Source organism: Peromyscus maniculatus, chromosome 17 (assembly GCF_049852395.1).
Source record: "Peromyscus maniculatus bairdii isolate BWxNUB_F1_BW_parent chromosome 17, HU_Pman_BW_mat_3.1, whole genome shotgun sequence".
In the NCBI taxonomy this organism is placed as follows: domain Eukaryota; kingdom Metazoa; phylum Chordata; class Mammalia; order Rodentia; family Cricetidae; genus Peromyscus; species Peromyscus maniculatus.
The window spans coordinates 53,625,453-53,646,824 of NC_134868.1; the positions used below are offsets into that span (position 1 = coordinate 53,625,453).

Genomic DNA, 21,372 nt, shown 5'->3' on the forward strand with positions numbered 1-21,372 from the left:
CAGCCAGTGCTCTAAAACACCGAGCCATCTCTCCAGCCCCAGACTCACATGCATTTCTACAAAAGTGATTTAGAAAGATCCTTATACAGTTCTTTCAGTTTCCCCCAGTAATCACTTCTTTTAGTGTGACAATTAATGTAATCCACACTGGAGAGGTGGTGCATCAGTTAAGAGTACTTACTGCTCTTCTAGAGGACTTGAGTGCAGTTCCTAGCACTTATATTAGGTAGTTCACAATCCTTGTAACTTCAGCTCAGGACACGTGGTAACCTTTTCTGGCCCCCAGGGGTATCTGCAAGTTTGCGTATGTATACTCATATAGACAGACATACAGGCATACAAATGAATGTTTAAAAAAAAATTTCATACCATGTATTCTGATCATATTCTTTGCCTTTCCCAACTCCTCCAAAATTCTCTCCACCTCTCTTCCTATCCAACTTCATGTTCTCTCTGTATCTCTATTTCATCTCTCCCTCTCTTCAAAAAATGAAAATCAAAACAAATAAACTTTAAACAAGAAAGGCAAGACAAAAAATACCCAAACTAAAAAGCCATACATACACATAGAAATAGACACACACCAAAACAAACAAACCAAACACTATAGAGTCTGTTTTGTGTTGACCAACTACTCCTGGGCATGAAGTTTGCCCTGGATTTTGGATTAATATACTCGGTGATGATGCTTTTGAGGAAATTACTTTACCTTACATAGCAAGTATCAGTTCAAAGAGCTTCTTGGTTAGGGGTGAGACTTAGTCCACTTTCAATTCTTGCTGAGGTTTTTATTTTGCTTGGACCTGTGCAGATCTTATGTCTGTTTTCATAGTCTCTATGAATTCAGAGGTTCATCATCCCTATTGTATTGCAGGAGCTTCCTAAAATACATAAATAGATGAAAGGAAGTTAAAAATAGTTACCATATACTGAGGGAAGACAATACCTCAACATCTTATGGCACCATGTAAAATTTCCAGGGCCAGGAATGAGTTTCATCTTGCTAACTCATTAGCCAAAAGGGTTACATAGACTCCATCCAACGTCACGGGCTATTGCCAAGGCTATGGATTATCCTCCATAATCCAATGGTAGTGTCCTGTTGTCAAAGGCAACTTACTTATGTCCTCAAAAACATAGCAACCGAGCCAGTGCTCAGCTGGTAGCTTGACCGTACTGAATAGTGTTCCTAATGTTGAAAGGGACTTTGCACACTACTGTAAGGAAGTAGTAAGTATCAATATCACCCATATATGAACACTGTACCTATAACAGTGACTTGTCTATTGGTCTTTTTGATTGGATTTTAGGCATACTCCATGAGTTGGAATGCAAACCTGACACTGCTAAAGTGGCCAAGAAGCAGAGACTATATAGGTCATGTGCCTAGTGGAAAACCCAGTTATTATTATTCTGCCAAAGGAATATAGCTACAAAATCACCCTAAAGACATATTGCTATACTTAGAGATCTGAGCGTTACTTAGCCCTCATCAGAGAAGCTTCTTATTGCAGGAGATGGTTATTAACACAGAGATCCACAACTGGACAATGTGCAGAGAGTTAGTCTTTGGAAAACTCAGTCCTGAATACGCTGCCTTTGTCAACCCCTTTCTTCAAAGCACTGGGATCTATGCTGAAGAGAAGACAGGTTGTAAGAGCCAGAGGGGGTGGATGACTCTAAGGCAATAAAATCATCTTAAAATAAGAATATAATATCACGCTAGGGTACTTACTAGACACTAAAATTCTAGCACATTCCCATGGATCAAAGAGCCAGTGAACCCATGGGTAGCCATAGCCACACCCCACCCCGACTGACTCCACTTCCTTTTATGCATGATAACACCTGATTAGGGAATTCCTCTAAAGATAATACCCATAGCTATTTTCTGAGCATAATTCACAGAATTGGAGCTCTGCAGTCCATAACTTTCCCCATTCAACATGAGTCACTGAGGATGCCTCTGTCCATCCATGGGAGTCCACTCAGTTCCATGGCTGCATAGTTACTCATTATGCCCCTAATTTACCCCATTCTCACAATAAAGGGCACCTGGGTCACTGCAGTTTTTTTCTAAATAGCACTGGTGTAGAAATTCCTGTGAACATATTCTCGGCTCTCTAGGATGGAAGCCAGCACTCCAGCACTGCAGTTAGAATACAGCATGGCAGTTGTGGAGTTAGTATTCAGAAAACCATAAGCTGTTTGCCATATCAGCTGCCATATAGTTTTCTCCCAGCAATGTGTGGCCCATCACTTCCTCTTGTGTCCAAACCAGAGTTTGATTTTATCACATTCCAAATAATGTTAGTCTTTTTGCTAAAAATTAAGCAATCCCTCTTGGAAGATTTCATTTGTATTTTGCTAATGACTTAGGGTGTTGGGCACTCTCTTGTGGCCTTACTGGCCACCTTATGTCTTGTTCAGTGACATACATCTTGATGATGTTGTCTGTTTGGTTATGGGGCTGTTTAATATGGCCATTTTTAAGAGTTCTCCTTACACAGTAGATGCTGGGTTTTTGTCCAGCATATAATTTTCAGGGACTTCCTGTGAGTCTGTGGCTTACTTACTCATCATTTTAGAAGGCTTTTATATGAAGCTAACACTTTCATTTTGATGAAGAAAATTTTATCTTTTTCTTCATTTCCCATTTTTGGTTTCAATGTCAGGTTTTCATTCAGTTCCTATCTTTTCTTATTAATCTTAGAATTATACTGGCTGTGCTAACAAAACCTTGAGCCAGGGTCTTTACTTAAAGCACAATAAACATGTGTATCAGTGTGGGATGCATTAATATCTTTATTTTGTTGTCTACAACTAGAATGTTTGTATTCATTTTGCAGATTTCATTGGCAACTTTTAGTGTTTTGTTAGGTTTCTATTTATGTAGTTTTTGAATGATGTCAATAGTCTTATATTTTTATATTTCTTTCCTTGTTGAAACATTACTGAGCTCACCAACTATGGATGTTTCTTTCAGATTCTGTGAGATGTTTTACATAGAGATACATTTTATTTCTACACAGGGATCATATTTTTCTCACTGTGAGAACTTCAACTCATATCTTCATTCAGTCGGTCGATAACTTCTTCAATCTGTTCAGGAAGTTCAGGGGACTCAATGTCCCTTTCTCTTTTCTGGTCTCAGTAAGAAAGTGAACATGTTACCGCTCCTGTGTCAGTTCTTACAACTATAACAGAATACCCGAGGCAGCAATTTCAAAGGCTGACACGTTTGTCTGGACTCAGTTTGGGAGCTTTCATCCCACAGTCAGCGTCTACCATTGTTGTGGAGCTAGAGTCCAGAAGAACATTCTGGCCACAGGTAGGTGAGGCAGAGCAAAGCCTATGCCTTGGGATAGACAGGAAACAGAGAGAATAAGAAAGGGCTAAGAGGCTAAGAAAACAAGTTGTGTCCTTCCAGGGACATGCCCACTGGACACTTCCTCCAATGAAACCATAGTTCTGAATATTCCTTTCCGCTACCAATTCACTATGAATTAGTCCATGGATACAGTTGTCCAGGCTCCAGTCACATCAGAAAATACCTTCCCTGGGAGTATTGCTTCCAACACCTGTCCCTGTAATATCCCTTGTATATAACTATAGCCATATATAGTTTTACAGCCCCAAATGGATCAATTTGTGAAAATTCGCATTGACCTTTAGTTTTCTGAATGTTGATTTATTATTATTATTATTATTATTATTATCATTATTATTATTATTATTTGTAGGTATTTAATTATGTGAAATATTTTTATCTCTGGTTGATACAAGTCTCATGATCTGTATTTTTTCTAGTTTGTTCATTTTTTTTTTTTAGCTTGTTAATATGGGAGCCACAGTGATTGGTTTAAAACCTACTGAAGTGAAAGAAAGGAAGCAAAATTAATTAAAGTGGGTGAGCCAGCACCATTTATAAGTTCACAGAGTGGTACAAGCATCACCCATTTATGGGACTGAAATATTTTATCATCTAAACAGAGACTGTGTGTCCGTTAGCAGCTACTGCTCACTCCCTCTGTAATATCCTAAGACCTCAAGAAATCTGTGTCTGTCTCTTTGGATATAACTAGCCTTGATATTTCATATACATTAAACGCTACACCGTACAGCCTTGGGAGTCTGGCTTCCTTCATGTGGGATAGCATTCCATTGTTTATCCTTTCTGTGGCTTTTGTCAGTATTCCATGATTTCCATGTGTGGATAATATTTCACTGTCACAATATGTTGCCTTTTATTTAATAATTACTGTTTCCTCTTTCATCTTTTGTTTAACTCTGCTCCAGTCTTCCAATGTTTTCTTTCATCTGCCAGCGCTGAGTTTAGTTTTCTCTTCTTCCCTTAATTCTCACAGATGGGAATTCAAGATGTTGAGCCAGGAACTTTTTTTCTTAAGGTGGAAATTTGCAGCTGTTGATTCTGCTCTAGGCATTTCTTTATCTCACCTATTTTTATACATTTTCTTCATAATTTCATGCATGACTGGATTTTAAAAATTTCCTTGAGATTTATTTCTCAGCTCCTTTATTGAATTTACTTTTAATTAGTTTCCTATAATACATTTATGATTTTTTTTTATTTCTCTCTGTTACTGATTTCTTACCTTATTAAATTTTTATTGGGCAGGTGACTGTATTTATTTGATCTTGTATTTATTTAGACTTGGTTATTTGTAAAACATGGTTTACCCTGGTGGAACTTCATTGCATGATTATGAAGAGTGTAAATGGGATGCCATCTCTCCTTGGTGTGGTATTGTGAGTCTGCTGAATCAGATTAAAGTTTTCTTTCAGTCCCCAGGTTCTATGCTGATCCACTTAGATACCATGTATCTAAGTTATGGAGTCTATTGCTGTAAAGAGACACCATGACTATGGTAACTCTTATAAAGGAAAACATGCAATTGAGGCTGCCTTACAGTTTCAGAGGTTTAGGACATTATCTTCATGACAATATACAGGCAGACATACTGCTGGAGAGGGAGCCACAAGTTCTATATCTGCAAATAGTGGAAGCTATTGTGTCCCACACTGGGCATAGCTTGAGCATATGAGACCTCAAAGCCCATCTCCACAGTGACACACTTCCTCCAACAAGGCCACACCTACTCCAACAGGGCTACATCTCCTAATAGCACCACTCCCTATGGGCCAAGCATTCAAACACACGAGTCTATGGGGGCCATTTATATTCAAACCACCACAACATGTCTACTATGGAATGTGGATCCCTGAAGGGCACAACCATCACTATGCAACAGATAAGAGTTTATTTGTCTTATATGCATGTCTTCTATTTTGGTTCTGTTTCTATCTATATGATATGATTGCTATGTCTAGTTCATGTGTTCATATATTTTATAATATATAAAAGTTCCTCTTTGTGCTGTATAACAATGATGGAATTGTAGTCTACTCTTTCTGATGACAGTGTACAGAGTGCCAAATGTTTCCCACCCTTCCCATTTCAACCCATGCATATTTTTTAATCAAAAGCTGGTACATTGCAAAAAAATGGTTGTGTTGTGTTTATAATTTTGTTTCTACTTTGCAAAATCTCCTAATTTTGAATGGAGACCTCAACATATTTCTATTAAAAGCAATTTCTAATAAGGAAAACTTATTTGAACATCATTGCTATCGTTTGTTGTAAGTCTTACTTGGAGTTTTGCCTCCCATTTTTACTATTACAGCTTTAGTCTTGGCTTTTTGGCTAAGATCCAAGGTCCCATCTTGTGATGCTGCTGACTTTAGGGTTTGAATGTTTGCCTTGTATACCATGATTCTCTTTCATTTCGTCATGTGCATTATTTTCAGCTATCTCTTCAGTGGTAACCATGGCAATAACAATTCCCATCATAACATTTTCAAGAAGAATTTGAATTGGTTCTGCTTCAACTCTAACAAATGTAAGAATAATTTCCTAATACAGCTGTGAACTCCCCTCTTAGCTGATATGGACACAAATTTTGACTTCATAGATTATGTTATCATTAGCATATATTCATATTTACCAGCTTTTAAATGATGCAGAAAAAATAGTTGGAATCCTAACTCTTTCTGAAGAAAATATAGAAGGAATTTTCTCCTTACAGATGATGGATTGCCTTCACTGGAGTTGTTACTTCTTTCTTTAGCATGGAGTTGACAAAGTTGTGCCATTTTAATTCAGAGCTGAATTCTGTTATGGTTTTATTAAGTAATTTAGCTTTGGTTTATATATGAAGATTGGTATTTCTACAACTTCCCAGTACAGTTTTGCTGTTTGTATAAGTGATGATTTAAGCAACAGGCTGGCCTTTGTTTGATGGCATCAGCAATATAAAGACATCCTTCTCCATCTCATCTCTACTGTTTTTGATGAGAAACCTGTTGACAATCTTTAGGATCACTTATGTATGTTCTTGTATCTGCTGCAGTCTGCTCTTCACCTTCCTATGAGCTCTGGAGTTCTCTCTGCCCTTGTATTTGTTAGTTGATAACATTACATTATTCTCTCAAACTTGGTTCATTTTTTTCATTCATTTTTATTATTTCTGTTGCTTGAAGTAGGTAATGTAAAAAAAAATTGAAATGTACTTTTTCCCTGATATTGTAATGACCAAATAACAAAAGCCACTAGGAAAGTTTTAATTTCAGTTATTGTACTTTAAAAATTATTTTATTAATGCCTTTTGTGTATTGTGTGAGTATGGACATTCATGCAGTACAATGTGAGTGTGGAGGCCAGAGAACAAACTTTAGAACTGGTACTTTTCTTCCATCTCACAAGGGTTCTGGGGATTGAAGTCAGGTTGTTAAACTTGTGTGGGAAGTCCTCTCACCACCCAGCCACCTTGCCAGGCTGGACTTCTCTGCTCCATGATCTCTACTTAGCTGATTTACAATGTCTATCTCTTTACTGAGAGTCTTTGATTGTTCGGGTGTCCTTCCCGGGCTTCCCTTATCTCTTTGTGACATTTTTATATCTCTGAATATATTTTAGACAGTGGTGTTCTGTCTTTCTCTGAAAACTCTAACATCGGTACTTTTTCATGGACAAAGTCCTTGGCTCCACTCTGGTTGGAGCATATTCTCTTTTCCCTGTGAAAGCTTTATAAATTTCTGAGAAAACAGGAGAGGCTTAATGTTCTAGTGTGATTTCTATGGAAATGAGTCTTTACACCTCTTTTGGGCTTGTTCCCTGGCTATTTCCTAATAGTTGAATTAATTTTCAAAGCCATTTCTTAGAATCTGGCTTTGTTGTTGTTGATGATGTTTGTTTTTTTCCCCACTGTACACGCCCTCTCGTCTGTTTCTTAAGCGTATGTTTAGTCAGTTTTGATAGGAGTTTCTTTTGAGGGTCAGCTGTCGAATGCTAAAAAGTGAGAGAGAAGGGAAGCAGGACAAGACAAAGGAGGAGGAAGAAGCAGTCGGAGGACAGAAAGAAAATAATAGCAATGCTCACTATGGAGTAAAAAGAACATGAGAACAAGGGAATCTGTGGCTGTTATGTAGAACTGAATGGTATTGTAAAATAAAATAAAATTTTTAAAAAAAGAAATCCTACTTTGATCTCATGCAATATTAGCAAGTTCTCTTAACTGCTGGACCATGTCTTCAGCCTCATGTAATAAAATACTTTTTTGAAAAAAAAAAAAAGAACATGAAAGAAGAGGTGAGGGAACAGAAGAGGAAGGGAGGGGATAAGGAAAGAGAGGGCAGTCCTCTCCCCATGTGCAGACTGATGATGCACTCTGAGGCTGCTCTGTCCATCCTGGAGTGGCTCCTCTCTCTTTCTTTCTTTCTTTCTTTCTTTCTTTCTTTCTTTCTTTCTTTCTTTCTTTCTTTCTTTCTTTCTTTCTTTCTTTCTTTCTTCCTTCCTTCCTTCCTTCCTTCCTTCCTTCCTTCCTTTCTTTCTTTCTTTCCATCATTTTTCTTTATTAAGAAATTTTCTACTCACTCCACATACCACCCACAGATTCCCCCCTCCACCCTCCTCTCATCCCCCAGCCCCCTCTCCCAAGCCACCCTGCATCCCTGAGCTTTCACTTCTGACTTTTACAACAAGTTGTAGGCAGCATGATAACACAGACGAGGCATTTCTTGGGTCCTTTCTGAGAACATTTCCTGCCATGGACATGAGTGTGATTTCCCTGCACAGATCCATTTTGAATGCTCTCATTTGCCAAATAAAGCGTCACCCGAGGTTTTCTTTACCACACATGCTGTTATTTGCCCACATGGCTGCAGTTGGCCCCACTAGGCTTTGTGGTTCATTTGCATAGTTTCTAAAGAAATCCTCCTCTTTAGCCTGGGACATTGAGATGTGTGAATTCTCTCACCTCCACACCCCCACCATGGTCTTGATGGGATTTATATGTCTTCTTTGCATACAGCAAATATGAAGTTAGTTGCAGATAATGAATCTACTGTTTATTTGCTGTTAAACTGTTAGTATGAGTAAATGTTATAATTTTAATTACTTTTTAATTCTAGTTGTCACACATTCTTCTATGAAGCCAGAACCAGAAAGATAAATGCCAAGTTTGCTCTCATATGTGGATTCTAGATTTTAATCTTATAAGTGTGTATTATATAACCTACTGGCATGTGTGCGTGCGTGCGTGCGTGCGTGCGTGCGTTTTGAAGGAAATCATGAAAGTGGAAATGGAAGTGGAGACAGGAACAAGTCTTAAGGTGGAAAGAGTAATTGAATCCAGGGCACATGAAAGCAGAAAGAGCTCTTGGGGGACAGGAAGGGACTGGCAGAGAAGGGGCAGTGGACATGTGAGAGCAGAGGGAGGAGGATGAGAGAGTGAAGGAAGAAGACCAGTAAGATGGAAACTAATGTCTAAACTAATTTTAAAAAAGAATAATAACAAGCCAGATTTCATGCCTGTATTTTCACATATCTATTCCACATGGACAATTAGTTTTTACATTAACATTCAGCAAACTCCAGTAAAGGAGAGTTTATCTCCTGAGAGGATACGGGTCAGCAGCATGGGGAAGATGTTGCAACAAGAGCGTGGGACGTCGCTTGCACAGTAAGGAAGCAGAGAGAGATGCCTACTGCTACTTAGATCACTTTATCTTTTATATTTGGTCCAGGATCCAAACCCAGAGTATCGTGCCATCCTCCTACACAGTGGGTCTTTTCATTTCAATTTACCTAGTCTTAAAACACCCTCACAGAGATGACCAGGGGTGTGTTTCCTAGACGATTCTAGAGCATTTCAAGTTGACAATATTAACCATCATGCCTCTCATCACTGTGTCTTATTTTGTTTCTTGTAAGCCACTGTACAGATCTTTATAAGTTGGGTTAGGACCAGGGATACTTAGGGACTGAAAGCAGCCAAAATAATAATATAGCATTGACATGTGGAAGGCTTCTGTTCTATTATTCTATTAAAGTCAACAGTGAAGCATAGGCAGGTTGGAAGAACACAAGTTCCTAAAAATGTTAGTTGTTTTTGTACAATAAGGAAATGTGTGTGTGTGTGTGTGTGTGTGTGTGTGTCTGTGTCTGTGTGTGTCTGTGTCTGTGTCTTTGTCTGTGCATGCGTATTTGCAAGTGCATGGGTATTGAAGCCAAGGGAGACTCTTGTATGTCCCACGCTCTCACTCTCTGCCTTATTCTTTTGAGAGGGGATCTCTGCTGTAAGCTGGAGCTAGGCTGTTAAAAGCAAACCCTGCAATCCTCCTGTCTCCATTCCTCACAAAACTGGAGTTACAGCCATGAAGCCCATAGACATGTGAGGCATATGAATGCTCAGGTCTCCATGCTTGTATCGCTAATGCTCTTACCTGTGGACCCATCTCCCCAAATCAGGAAAAAATTTTAAATGAAGCAAAAGGACTAAGTACTCAGAATAGGTAATATGAATCAGTGACTATGGTTCCTTGGAGGGTCAAACATCATCTTCTCATGAAAACAGATTTTTGGGATAATGTGCCAAGTGCTCACTGAGCCTCAGTTTTTAAATGATAGTCAGAGCTATCCTTGAGGCATGCCTACTGTGTGGCGTGCTCATTTTAGACTTGTCTGTCAGGGTCCAAGGAGGATCTCCAAATTCTCTTTCTCCCTGACCAAATTACCATGGACTGAAGAATAAGGCCAAAGCCTGGGAGTAGGAAGGCAGGAAGGAGCTCTCCTAAAGTTGGCTTGTTGCTCACTAAACTGGTATCAGGCACTTCCATTGCTATCAAGGGGCAGGTGAGCTTCCATGTGAGAATCTGACTCACATTAGCATCCTTTCTATCCTTGCTTGATAAACGCACCCTCTCCCTCTGGAAGCTACTGACTGTGTCCGCAGCATGGAGGAGGTGTTTCTCTTGCAGAGGAGAAAGGACAGAGACATACTCTGGATGTTCACTTCCTCACTCACCAATCATCAAATTCTACTTCTGAACAAAGGGGATGAGACAGGTGGAGCTAGATGGGGCTGCTATCTTCTGGCCTCTCTCCATGTAAACGCAGTGCATCTCAGAGCCATCTCTACCTAACCCTATGATCTTGTGTTCACTTGTCATTCAACTGAGCTTCTTCCTGAATTGGATTCCTAAGGATTCTCTGTGTTTTAAGGTCCCAATGGGGGTCCAAATATGAGACAATGAAAAGATAAACTGAAAATGCCCCATCTCAAGTCTGGTAAAGTCAGCTCACATCTACACAGAAAAGGACAAAATTACAATATGGGAAGTTATTTTTGGCCTTGGAAAAACATTTTCAAGTCACAGGCATAAATGACCTCAATGTTTGGGCATAGGAATGGTACAGAGTAGAACTGGTCAGATCTGGTAATATCCTCCATGATATTATACTTGGTGGGGAAAGTGGCTACAGAGCTATTTTTAAAGAATAACATTATGGAAAATACACATCTTCAGAGTCCTAAAAGGCTGACACTTGATAAAGACCACTTATTTGCAAATGTCTCCATTCAAATTCAAAGTGGTATTTAACATACTTTAGAGTCCCAGGGAAAAATGTCTGAATATAGATTTTCTTGTGCCATTTGTGGTATGATTATTTTCTGCCCTGGGCAACTTCGCTCCAGAAGTATCACGTTGTGACCAGGAGCCCCGCAGTCTGTGTGCTGGCTCTGAGTGGTTATCTGTGACTATTTTAATGCATGTCGTAAATCACAAAGGGAAGTTTCTATTTTGAAGTCAACAGAAACAATTAGGAACTGGGATGCTAAGCCTATTTTTGAAAGTCCGACGCCTGCAGGGCTTTGGTTCATTTAAACCTCAGTTTTAGAAGTTGTCAAGAAGGAATAAGAATAATAATAATGTGCATATTCAACATTGATGGACAGGTTGAGTTGTGAATTAAAGCACAGAGCTAGGGTGCCCAGGTGGAGGGAAATGATACTCTTTTGCATGTGTCTGCTGCAGTATTAAGAAAAAATAACTGTCTAACTCTTTCAAGGTCCAATTTCAAGTGAACTTAGAACTTAGTGACCATTACCTTCCACACATACCTTGCTTGGTGGCCCAGTGACTGTGTCTTCCTGCACACATGCTAGAGTCTACACAAGGGAAACTCACTTTCTTAACTTAGATGTTATTTATTCCTCCCATTAACTTCACAGAGCCTGAAAGTCAATGGGCTGAGTCTGAGTTTGAGGGGTGACAGAACATGAGGAGCTCTGTCCCTACCAGCAAGTAGTCAACACGTATCCCCTTCTGGGGACTGTCCTGCAGCCAGGTAGAGTTTGTTCCTGGACAGGTGGGCATAAGCCTTCTCTCCTACAGCTGGAGGGATGGTCAGTGACTTCCCTTTGCATAAAATTCTTGTTTCCATCCCAAGGAAAGAACAGCACGTGGAGTCACACATAAAGCCACGTGTTTGGTCCCAAGGGATACACTGAATTTGGAAATTGAGCTAACAAGAAGATAAAAGGGTGTCTCCACATAGCTATCCTCATCTCCAGGTTGCACAGGGTTGGAGCTGTGTCCCTCCGTCATCTTTCTGGTTTCCTTCTTGCTTTCTTGAAGATTCTTTGGAAGACTTCTACTTACAGAGTCTCTCTGTTCTTTATAACTGGGAATCAACTGTATGGTTTCTCACCTTGCTTTTCCTAATGTGCTAATTTAACCAAAAACTGTATGTTAATAAATTGATGATTCTGGTTTCTCTTAATTCAACTATAGTGTATTTATAACTCAGGGGCACTTGAGATTTTTAGGATTGTCTAACTGTCCTAGAGAACACTCAGCTAAAATCCTCATGGTCATGTCACTAAAATAACTGGATTTACCTCCCACACAAACACCTGGCCCATGGAGTGTAAGGATTGGAAGGAGATATGTGTATTTAATTCAATTATCAAAGAGGTGCTCAAATAGAGTATCACTTTGAGGTAACAGTGGCAGAGACCATGTCATACAGGACAGAAGTTGGGATATCGAACATCTCTGAAGGAGATCAGGGTTCTCCCATGGACTTAAGCCCTGTGTTTCCACTCTGTAGCTCATATGTGGACAAGTAACTCAGTCTATACTGACTACAGGAACCTGGATGTTATGTAGTCTCGCAAAGCATATGGTTTACTCTCATGTGTTTTTCTACATATGACCACATGGGTAAAGATCATTACAGAAATGCTCTGTGGTAGCTAAGGTGACATTCCCTAAAGGCTGATTATCAACATCGTTCCCCTAGATATGCCAACTTTTCTACTCTTGATAATGAAATAAGTACATTTTTCATAAACCAATGATTAGATACCTGTCACTCTGTGCCAGCCGATTGACCTTCTTTAGTGTGCTGATATTTTAGCTTGAGGAAATCTGAATGGGAAATGGTTTCTCTGATACTCAGGGCAATCTTTTCCTTTTAACTTCTGCTTCTGTCCAGTTAGTGCAACATTGTAACTCCCACATCATGTCCAATAGTAGCAAAGTTCTGATTGGCTATATACCTTTGTTCAACTAATGTGGCAAACTGCTTTTACCTCTATGGCTGTATTCCTTTCCTCTATAACTATTTATAACATGTTATGGCTGGAATTCATGTGCAATGGTGACAACAAAGAAATTAATTAATGTTGTTCTGCAAAACAGATCAACAGGTCTATGTCACGATATCAGGCTACTCCCCTGTGGGCCTCATTTCTATTCTATAGTTTTGGAGGCCAAACCCAGGCAAAGGAAGAGCACACTAAATAAAACCAAGTAGCTATGCTCACAGAGGAAAGAAAACCTTACTCGGTCAGAGTTCCATTAGAATTGGTAAAATAAAAGAGCATGGAGTTCACCATGGCCACACGTTTTCTTACTCAAGGTTGAAAGCTAGTCCCTTTCTTTTTGCCAGATTCCCCATAGAATACACTCTGATCTCCCATGCAATTTCAATATCATGCATTATTGCTTCAGAAGCATGGCAAAAACAAGATAAAGATAGAGGCAGGATCCAGGGCTTTAATTTCTTGTAGAAAGCTTGGGAGTGAGTTAAAAGTTGAAAGGAAAAAGTAAACCCACATGGACTGGTATTAGAGAGGATGAATCACAGCAGAGAATTCACAACTGGAGCTTTGTGTCCATGGATGACCCACTTCCCTTTATCTTATCAACCTCTTTACACTGGTTCTTCTAGTATATGCTCAGACATCATACCACTTCACCCATAGGAGACATTTTAACAGAAACCACACTCTTAGCAACCTTACACAATGCAGTTGTATGAATAACATATATATTTCCATCCTCCAGAGTTGTATAGGGCACAACCTATATACTAGCCCCTGGTCCTTCAATCTGTATGGTTAAAATATTTTTGGAATTCCAAATCCTTTCATTTATTAAAGACATTGTGCACGAAACCATAAAAAAATGGAAGAGCTCTTGTGCCTTTGTCAGATGCCCACACAGGCAGGGGAAGGGGAGAGATTTACCCTTCAGCTCACATGCAAAAATGTCTTATTTCCTTTTAATTCATCTGGCTTGGTAACACCTTGCTAAAACTACTAGGAGGGACATCCTGTCCTTAGAAGTCATAATCTGCTCTTTGGTTTGAGGTACAATGCATAAAAGGCTTTTTTAGTGGAAAACTCTTCTATGCTTCTAAGTTGAGAGGTTTGAGTCCTACTAGAAAGGGCTTCCCCTCTCAATTCTCCTGCTGCCTATGTACTTGCATGTGTGTGACCTCATATCTTCAACTCCATTAACTTTCTGCTTCACAGCAGTGTATCTCATGTCTGGGTATTTCATTAGAAGGTAACTACCTGATATTACATCACCATATGACTTCTATTATCTTGGAGAGAGATACTTAAGATGTCTGTAGTGTGTCCCACAGCACAGGCTTCAGGAAAGTCTGCAACCTGTAGCCTGGAATATAGATGGACTTTTCTGACTGTTTTAGAAGAAGGCATCAGTTGGAAGCCTGGGAATCCTGGTTTGAAAGGGGGTTTTTGTTGTTGTGTTGATTTGTTCTGATTAGTGATTAACCAGCAAGTGTCATTGAATTTCAAGATCTTTCAAGTCAGGTAGTTTAGAACTGGTCATTGCAGTCTGGAACTTCAAAGACAATAGAGAGATTGAAGGGTGCAGGGTGCTTACCAGATCCCCTTCCAGGCAGAAGCATCATCCAGACTTCTGAAGGACAGCAGATGGGACCTGACAACAGTCAAGGCCATTCCCCTGAAACTCCAAACACCAGGAGACTCTCCAGCTGATTACCCTCCTTCAAATAAGATAATGGGACCTATTCTCCTTCCATTGTCTGCCTTTCTGTAGCCAGCTGTGTCTCCAGCCACCACAGCAGCTAGACAGACTATATCATCCCCACTACCCCTGCATGAAAACTGAGGCAGATCTGCATAAGAGGTATGCTCATTGAGCTCCACTGTGTGCTAACAACAAATCCCATTTTTGTTCTGTGAAAGAAAGAGCTTCCTGGTGACCACACTATGGTCTTTAAAGTGGAATCACACAGGGGGACTTAATCACCACTGTAATAGCAATATCTCCATGGAAACATCCAGGTGTTACAGTGAGAGAAGGCCCTCCCCAGGGGCAACAGATAGAAAAACAGCTATTTTGTTCTGGGCCTGCCTTGCCCTGGGTCATGGCCTCCTTCCAGAATTCAGAATAAAAATGACAAGACACCAAGATGAACTTGACTTTGCCTAAAGCAGGGAATGCTTGAAGTTATCAATGGTTCTGCTGCTAATAGCTACTAAATGTGGATGAGATTATAGGAGAGCCCTGTTTGAGATGGTGAATGATGATATTTTCATTCTTCATGGTTAGCTTGTCTCCTGGTTGTAGTGAACAGGAAGCTCTCTTGTATTTCCCCCATTCTGTGTGTAGATTTTGGTTGGACCAATGCTACCACCCCTCTCCCAAACACAGCCCAGCTCCCCCAGAGCCTTCATGGACTGAAACAAGAAAGTAGGTAAAGTGGGCAGGGTTTTCACTCTTCACGAGTTTTTGTATTAGTAATTGAACAACCAGCAATGAGTAAACATGCTGTAGATGTGCCAAGCTAATGGAACAGGAATGTAGGAGGTATGTTATTGGGTAGGACTAGACTACCGGTTGTGTTGTGAATGGAGACAAACCAATTTGCTCCTGGCTAGGAATCGGGTAGGGGATAGTCTAGAGGGGAAGCTTTGGGGAGAGCTGGCTTAGCAAGTACAAAGGACCTGATTCAGGAGCAACCTGGGTGGGTTCTATGAAGCTATAAAAGAAAACCTCCATGTGGCTATAAGAACCAACCTCAGTGGAGGAAGACAGGTGGTTCTCTTCATATATACATAGCTCTGTAAAAATCTCTGTCCCCCTGTAGGAGCCATCAAAATCGATCCCATTGTTTATTTACAGTTTCAGGGCTACCTGAGTGGTTTTGTTTGTTCCTATACACTTGGCTTTTCACTGTGCTCTGAATAGTGGAATCTCCTTCAAGTGTTGGGATTAAAACTCAACCAAGTGGTCAAGGGCTCTTGGCTGCTGTGTCTGACATTCAGCTGTTTGTGACACACACAAATACCACACTTTTCAAACTTCTTTCAGGGCAGGCTGTTTCTGTAAAATACCTGAAGATATTAATTGTGAAACACCATAACCAAAGTCCCAGGACAGGCCATCAAGTCAGTACCTGTCGAGAGTTGGTCTTCTGCCCCAGACCCGTAAACAGTCTAAGAACCTGCGGAAGGCAACACTGGAGTCAATGCAGTCCTGGTTTGCTTGCAGCTTCAAAAACCACTTGTATGATCAGGAGCCCATTTCCTTTACCAAAATGGGAGGGAGGTCTTACAATGTTTAAGATTCTTTAGCCATGTAGAAGTCTATTCTGACCTTTAGTCAATCAAGGAAATGAAAATTTCATCTAAGATTACAGTGCCTGTTTGGTGTTCTTGAATACTTGGTGCAAGATTATCTGCAATGGCAAGGGGCAGTTGTGATTCTGCAGTCAGATCACAGGTATATGGAGCAGATTGGCTACTACTACTACTACTACTACACACACACACACACACACACACACACACACACACACACACACGCACTGGAGGTCAATGTATGATTGAAAGAAAATGAGTAAATTTCCCTATGCATGTCAATTTATAGAGGATGTGAAAAACATACATTAAGATTTTTTTTTTTTTTTATAGAATGGATGTCTGCAATGAATGGAAAATGTCTTTGAGAGTGATAAACATTTGTGTTTGCCCCTCCTCTTGAACTGTTGTTTTGAAAACACCCTGTACGATAATCCAGGTTTGTCTCCGACGTGAGTGCTTCTTGGTGATTATTAGCAGTGCTGTCCTTCAATCATGTGCTTCATTCATAGGCGCTCCAATAAAAGACAGCTGCCTCTTTGCCCAGTCTGTTTAGGTCTGAGTTGTTCTTGATGGCTCTGTTCGTACTTCCTCATGTGCCTTAATAGCAGTCAACATGGGGTGGCATTTTTTTGTTGCTCTTTAAATGCTAACCAATGTGAACCGGGTCTTTCTGTAATTGCTCAACCAAATTCCATGTTCGGGGATTCTTATTGGTCAGATATTTCTTCTCAGAAGTGTATTTTCCCATAGCATATCTTCTTATCATAAAACATTATCCAAATAAAAGTGAATGTAATTCAAGAATCAAAGGCTGGCTTGTTTCCGACTTCAAAGTTTATGTGATAATTAAATCAGACAGAACTTCCAGGTTCTGACATATGAGTATTGGAACGCTGTATCCACTTTGCCCCTCTGTAAGATTGGGAGTCAGGCACAGAACTGAGGTAGCAGAACTACCTCTAACACCCAAGAGAGCCTCCATGTGTCTGGACTTCCTTCGTTCATCAAATGCTTAAGTGAGCCAGAATACATCACAGCTAAAAATTCCTTATGCTAGGGGGAGAAAAAAAGGTATGCAGTAATGTAATCTAAAAAGCAAAGACTGGGGCTCCAGGGAAGAACAGACCAAATACCACTACATTCAGAGCAAAGGCCTGGGCACCTCAGCATGGCAGTGCCATGGCACTGTTGAGTCTGAGGATGGCTTTCAAAGCAGGGAGTTGTTCCAGGCCCTACTGAGTTATAAATCTGCATCTTCCAGGATGGAAGCTGTCTATGCATGGTCAAATAGAGTACTCATCACAGATTCCAATTCTAACTGCAGGCCCCAACTGTGCCATTCTGGCTTGCTCTCCTTCTCAGTACCTAAAGCATAAGAACCCCTAGGAACCCCATTCGGACTCTGGTCTCTTGATACAGATGAATGACTGCCTTACTCCTCAGTGTCAATGGCTCAGCAGGCAGCTTAGGACAACAAATTCTTCAGGAACAAATGAATCTCACTTCTGTGGTTTGAGTACCAGTGTGGTAGGAAGGACAGTCATGTGACAGCACTCATCACCCTTGGTATTGGGACAGTAAGTGAATTTCATTTCTGACTTATGGGTCATCTTTACTACTTCATGTAACCCCTTCTCAGGACTTTGCAAGGAACCTAACTCTGCCATTCACAGCTCAGCCTTGAGAGTTTTCTGGAACCTTGGGTCAAGCCTCCATGACCCTATCACTCTTTAATTTTGTCTGCCTACACAAGCAGTATCATGTGTATTATGTGCCCAGCTCAAGAAGTAGCTTGCTCCACCTGTACCACAGCTTCAGCGGCTAGTGTGTGTGTGTGGGTGCACTGTGGAGGCCAGTGGGTCTGAACCTAGGGAACTATTTCCATAGGTGGCTGTTTGAGAGGGAAACGAGTCTGGTGATATTCTCAGTCCAATCTTTCCTTCAAATGGATTGGCATTCTTATTAGTCTGGACCCTTGATGGGTGGATTTATGTCCCCAAAGCACTTTTCCCATTGCTTTCGTGTGAAGACTGAGCTTCCTCACTGGTTGCATGACAGGTACATTGTCTACACCCTCTTTATCTACAACTTTAGACCAGCTCATATCCCTTTCCACCAAACTGCAGCGTTTTTCAGACTTTTCTGTTCTATTTGCTGCTATGTCTCACTGGAAACCTGACTAAGAACAGAGAGCAGTAAGCATGCAACAACCTGAATGCTGCAATGTCTTGAAATTCTTTTACTACATGAATTATTCTATTACTCTATAATTCAGTTTCTATTTCTCGGGACATGCAGAATACAGCCAGACAATTATAATTGCCTATTAAAACAGAACTTAAATGGCCTCTAAGCTAGTTCCTGGCAGAGCCCTACTACCTACCCCTAGCTCACGCTTGCCCTACAAACCTTACAAGCCTGCCCTCCACTCATCTGCAGTGTGGTGTCAGCAACTAGTACTGCAATGGCTGGTTGAGTTCTTATTTATTTATTTATTTATTTATTTATTTATTTATTTATTTATTTTATTTTATTTTATTTTTCCTGTAATCGAGGCTTTCTCTAACCTGGAGCTCCCAATACTTCTACAATATCCAAAAAAAAGCAGCACCCAAGGTTTATAGCACATACACCCAGGCTTAAATAAAGAAGCAACCCTGTCCTTGGCACCAGTGTTCTGTATTTATCTCTTTCCTCATAGAAGGAGTTAACTGAATGAAGCAATGTGGGAAGGAGGGAGTGGCTAAAAAAGCAACGTGTGGAAAGAAGCAAGGAGGGCTGTAGAAGAGCAATGTGAAGAAGGGAGGGGGGAGGGAAGACTTATTTTGGTTCATTGATGTAGAGATACATTCTACCAGATCAGGAATGGTATGAATGAAGGAGCATGAGGCTGGTTACATTGCCTCTGTCCTTAGGAAGCATGAGCTAGAGATGGGTTGTGTGTCTATAATGTTGTCCCTTTTTTTCTTTGTTTATCGAGACAGGGTTTCTCTGTGTAGCTTTGCGCCTTCTGGAACTCACTTGGTTCACTGGAACTCACGAGGCCAGGCTGGCCTTGAACTCACAGAGATCTGCCTGCCTCTGCCTTCCGAGTGCTGGGATTAAAGGCATGCGCCACCACCACCCAGCATGTCCCTTTCTTAATAACCTGTGAATGCATTTCATCTGGGACTTTATTCATATATCTATTTTTATAAATATAGACTGCAAATATCTTCCTGTTTTGGATAGCCTTTCCAATTGTTTCTATGATGGTTAATTTTTGTATTTCATATTAAAAATGCACAGAGCTATGAAGATTTATTTTTACATTATTGCCTTTTGGAAACTATTATTTTATGTTTAGGCCACTATTCCACGGGGATTGAACTTGTATATTTTATGGGATTGGAATCAATATTTGTTTTAAACAGTTGGACATCTAGTTGAAAGTTCTATCCTCATACCAGCTCTAATAAAGCCCATCCTATTACCAGTGCAAAGCATTGACTTTGTTTTATGTCTGGAATTGGTAACTGGAAGGGTTTGGGGATCTTTCTCTTCTGTTATGCTGACAACTTATTTTAACTGGAATCAATCAAATCCCATTTTAATGACTGCAACATTCTAATCAGATATAATAGTGAAGAGTGCATGATGTCCATTTTATTCTTTCTCAAGATCTCCCTGGATAGTCTTAGCCTGCTCCACTAAACTAGAGTCCATCTTAGGAATGGGGACTTTGAAAACCTCTTGGTTGATTACAAAGTACAGCCAGGGATGATAGTCTCTCTGTTGAGAACTCTTGAGCTGTTCTTGAAGTTTCTGTCAGAGCCCCTGGAAAGGTCTGTCTACTGATCAAACACGACTCACCCTGCAAAATGCACTGTACTAATTGGTACCCTGAAGGCTGACTGAATGTTCTTTCCTAGGAACGCTTTGTGTCTGGGAACCTGGTGCGACATGATGGGTGTCTAACAGTGACTTCTTTCCAGCTGACATTTTCTGTTGAATTTCTTTTTTCTTTTCTCCAATTTATAATCAAGTCTTCACTTTTTTTTTGAAGTAAGAATTGCTAGATAAACCAGAGAAGCTGTTTCCTTTAAAGCCCTTTCAAATCCCCACAGCTTTAATATCCACTTGTTACAGTATTATTGTTAGACTTAAATTTAGTGGAAAATGGTCTTCTTATTAGTTCTTTGGTTTTAAACTCATAAATCCCTTTCATTAAATCTTTTTTTTTATTAAGATTGAGCAAACTCCCACAATCATTTGATAATATTACCATGAAAGATTTGAGCTCACTGAGACCTACTATGGTGATTTTTTTAAGTCTAAAATGTAGTTGGAAATAATTCTCTGTTTGCAGTACAACAAAGAAAGCTGGGATAATACTTGTATTCAAATACTTAGACAACATGGCATAATCAGAGCAAGCCCAGGTTCCTTGGAAACTTCCACTACAGTCGTCATGGAAGAATTCACAAAATGTTGGTGGGAAATGGTCCAGTTGAGATGGAAGGAAAGGCTGCAAAGAATCCAGAAATTCCATGGCTATCTCCAAACCAATTAGATACTGGCATTCACTAAAAGGGATGTTTTTATGTTGGGACCCAATGCAGAGGGCCAGAGAGAGAAGTTGGCCTTGCCACGCCTTAATGGCTGCCCTTTTACACTGATTCATCTGACTGTTGGATTTTCCAATCAGGTAGATGGTTAAAGATAACTGGGTTGAGGAAAAGCTAATCACATTAGGACTAGGGAGTTTTCACTGGAGGTGTGTCTAGGTAAAGCAGTGAGGTGGGAGGGATATGGAGGAAGGGTCTCAGTGGGAGGTCTTTTAGCCAAGATGAGGCAGGAAGGACCAGAACAGCAGGAAGAGGTATTAGGTTGGGAATGGAAAGAAAGGAGCTTCTGGATGTCTAATGAGGAAGGGGATCAGAGGACTGTACTTGAGGCTGTTACTAATCTTCCAGGTAAGATCTTTATAGCAGCTGGCTCCTCAAAGAAAGCCTGACTGCAGTACATTGCAGAGGATTGGTGTGTGGAACTAGGTCAGGGATATGACTATATCAAGAGAGTCCCTGAGGTAGAATCAGTA

The 21,372-nt window shown here is 40.3% G+C and overlaps 1 protein-coding gene across 2 annotated transcripts in view; it reads left to right on the forward strand.

The window, feature by feature from the left end:
- Csmd1 (CUB and Sushi multiple domains 1) overlaps positions 1-21,372 on the forward strand; it is a 1,611,441-nt gene that overhangs the window by 297,337 nt on the left and 1,292,732 nt on the right. The gene's annotated exons all lie outside the window — the stretch shown is intronic.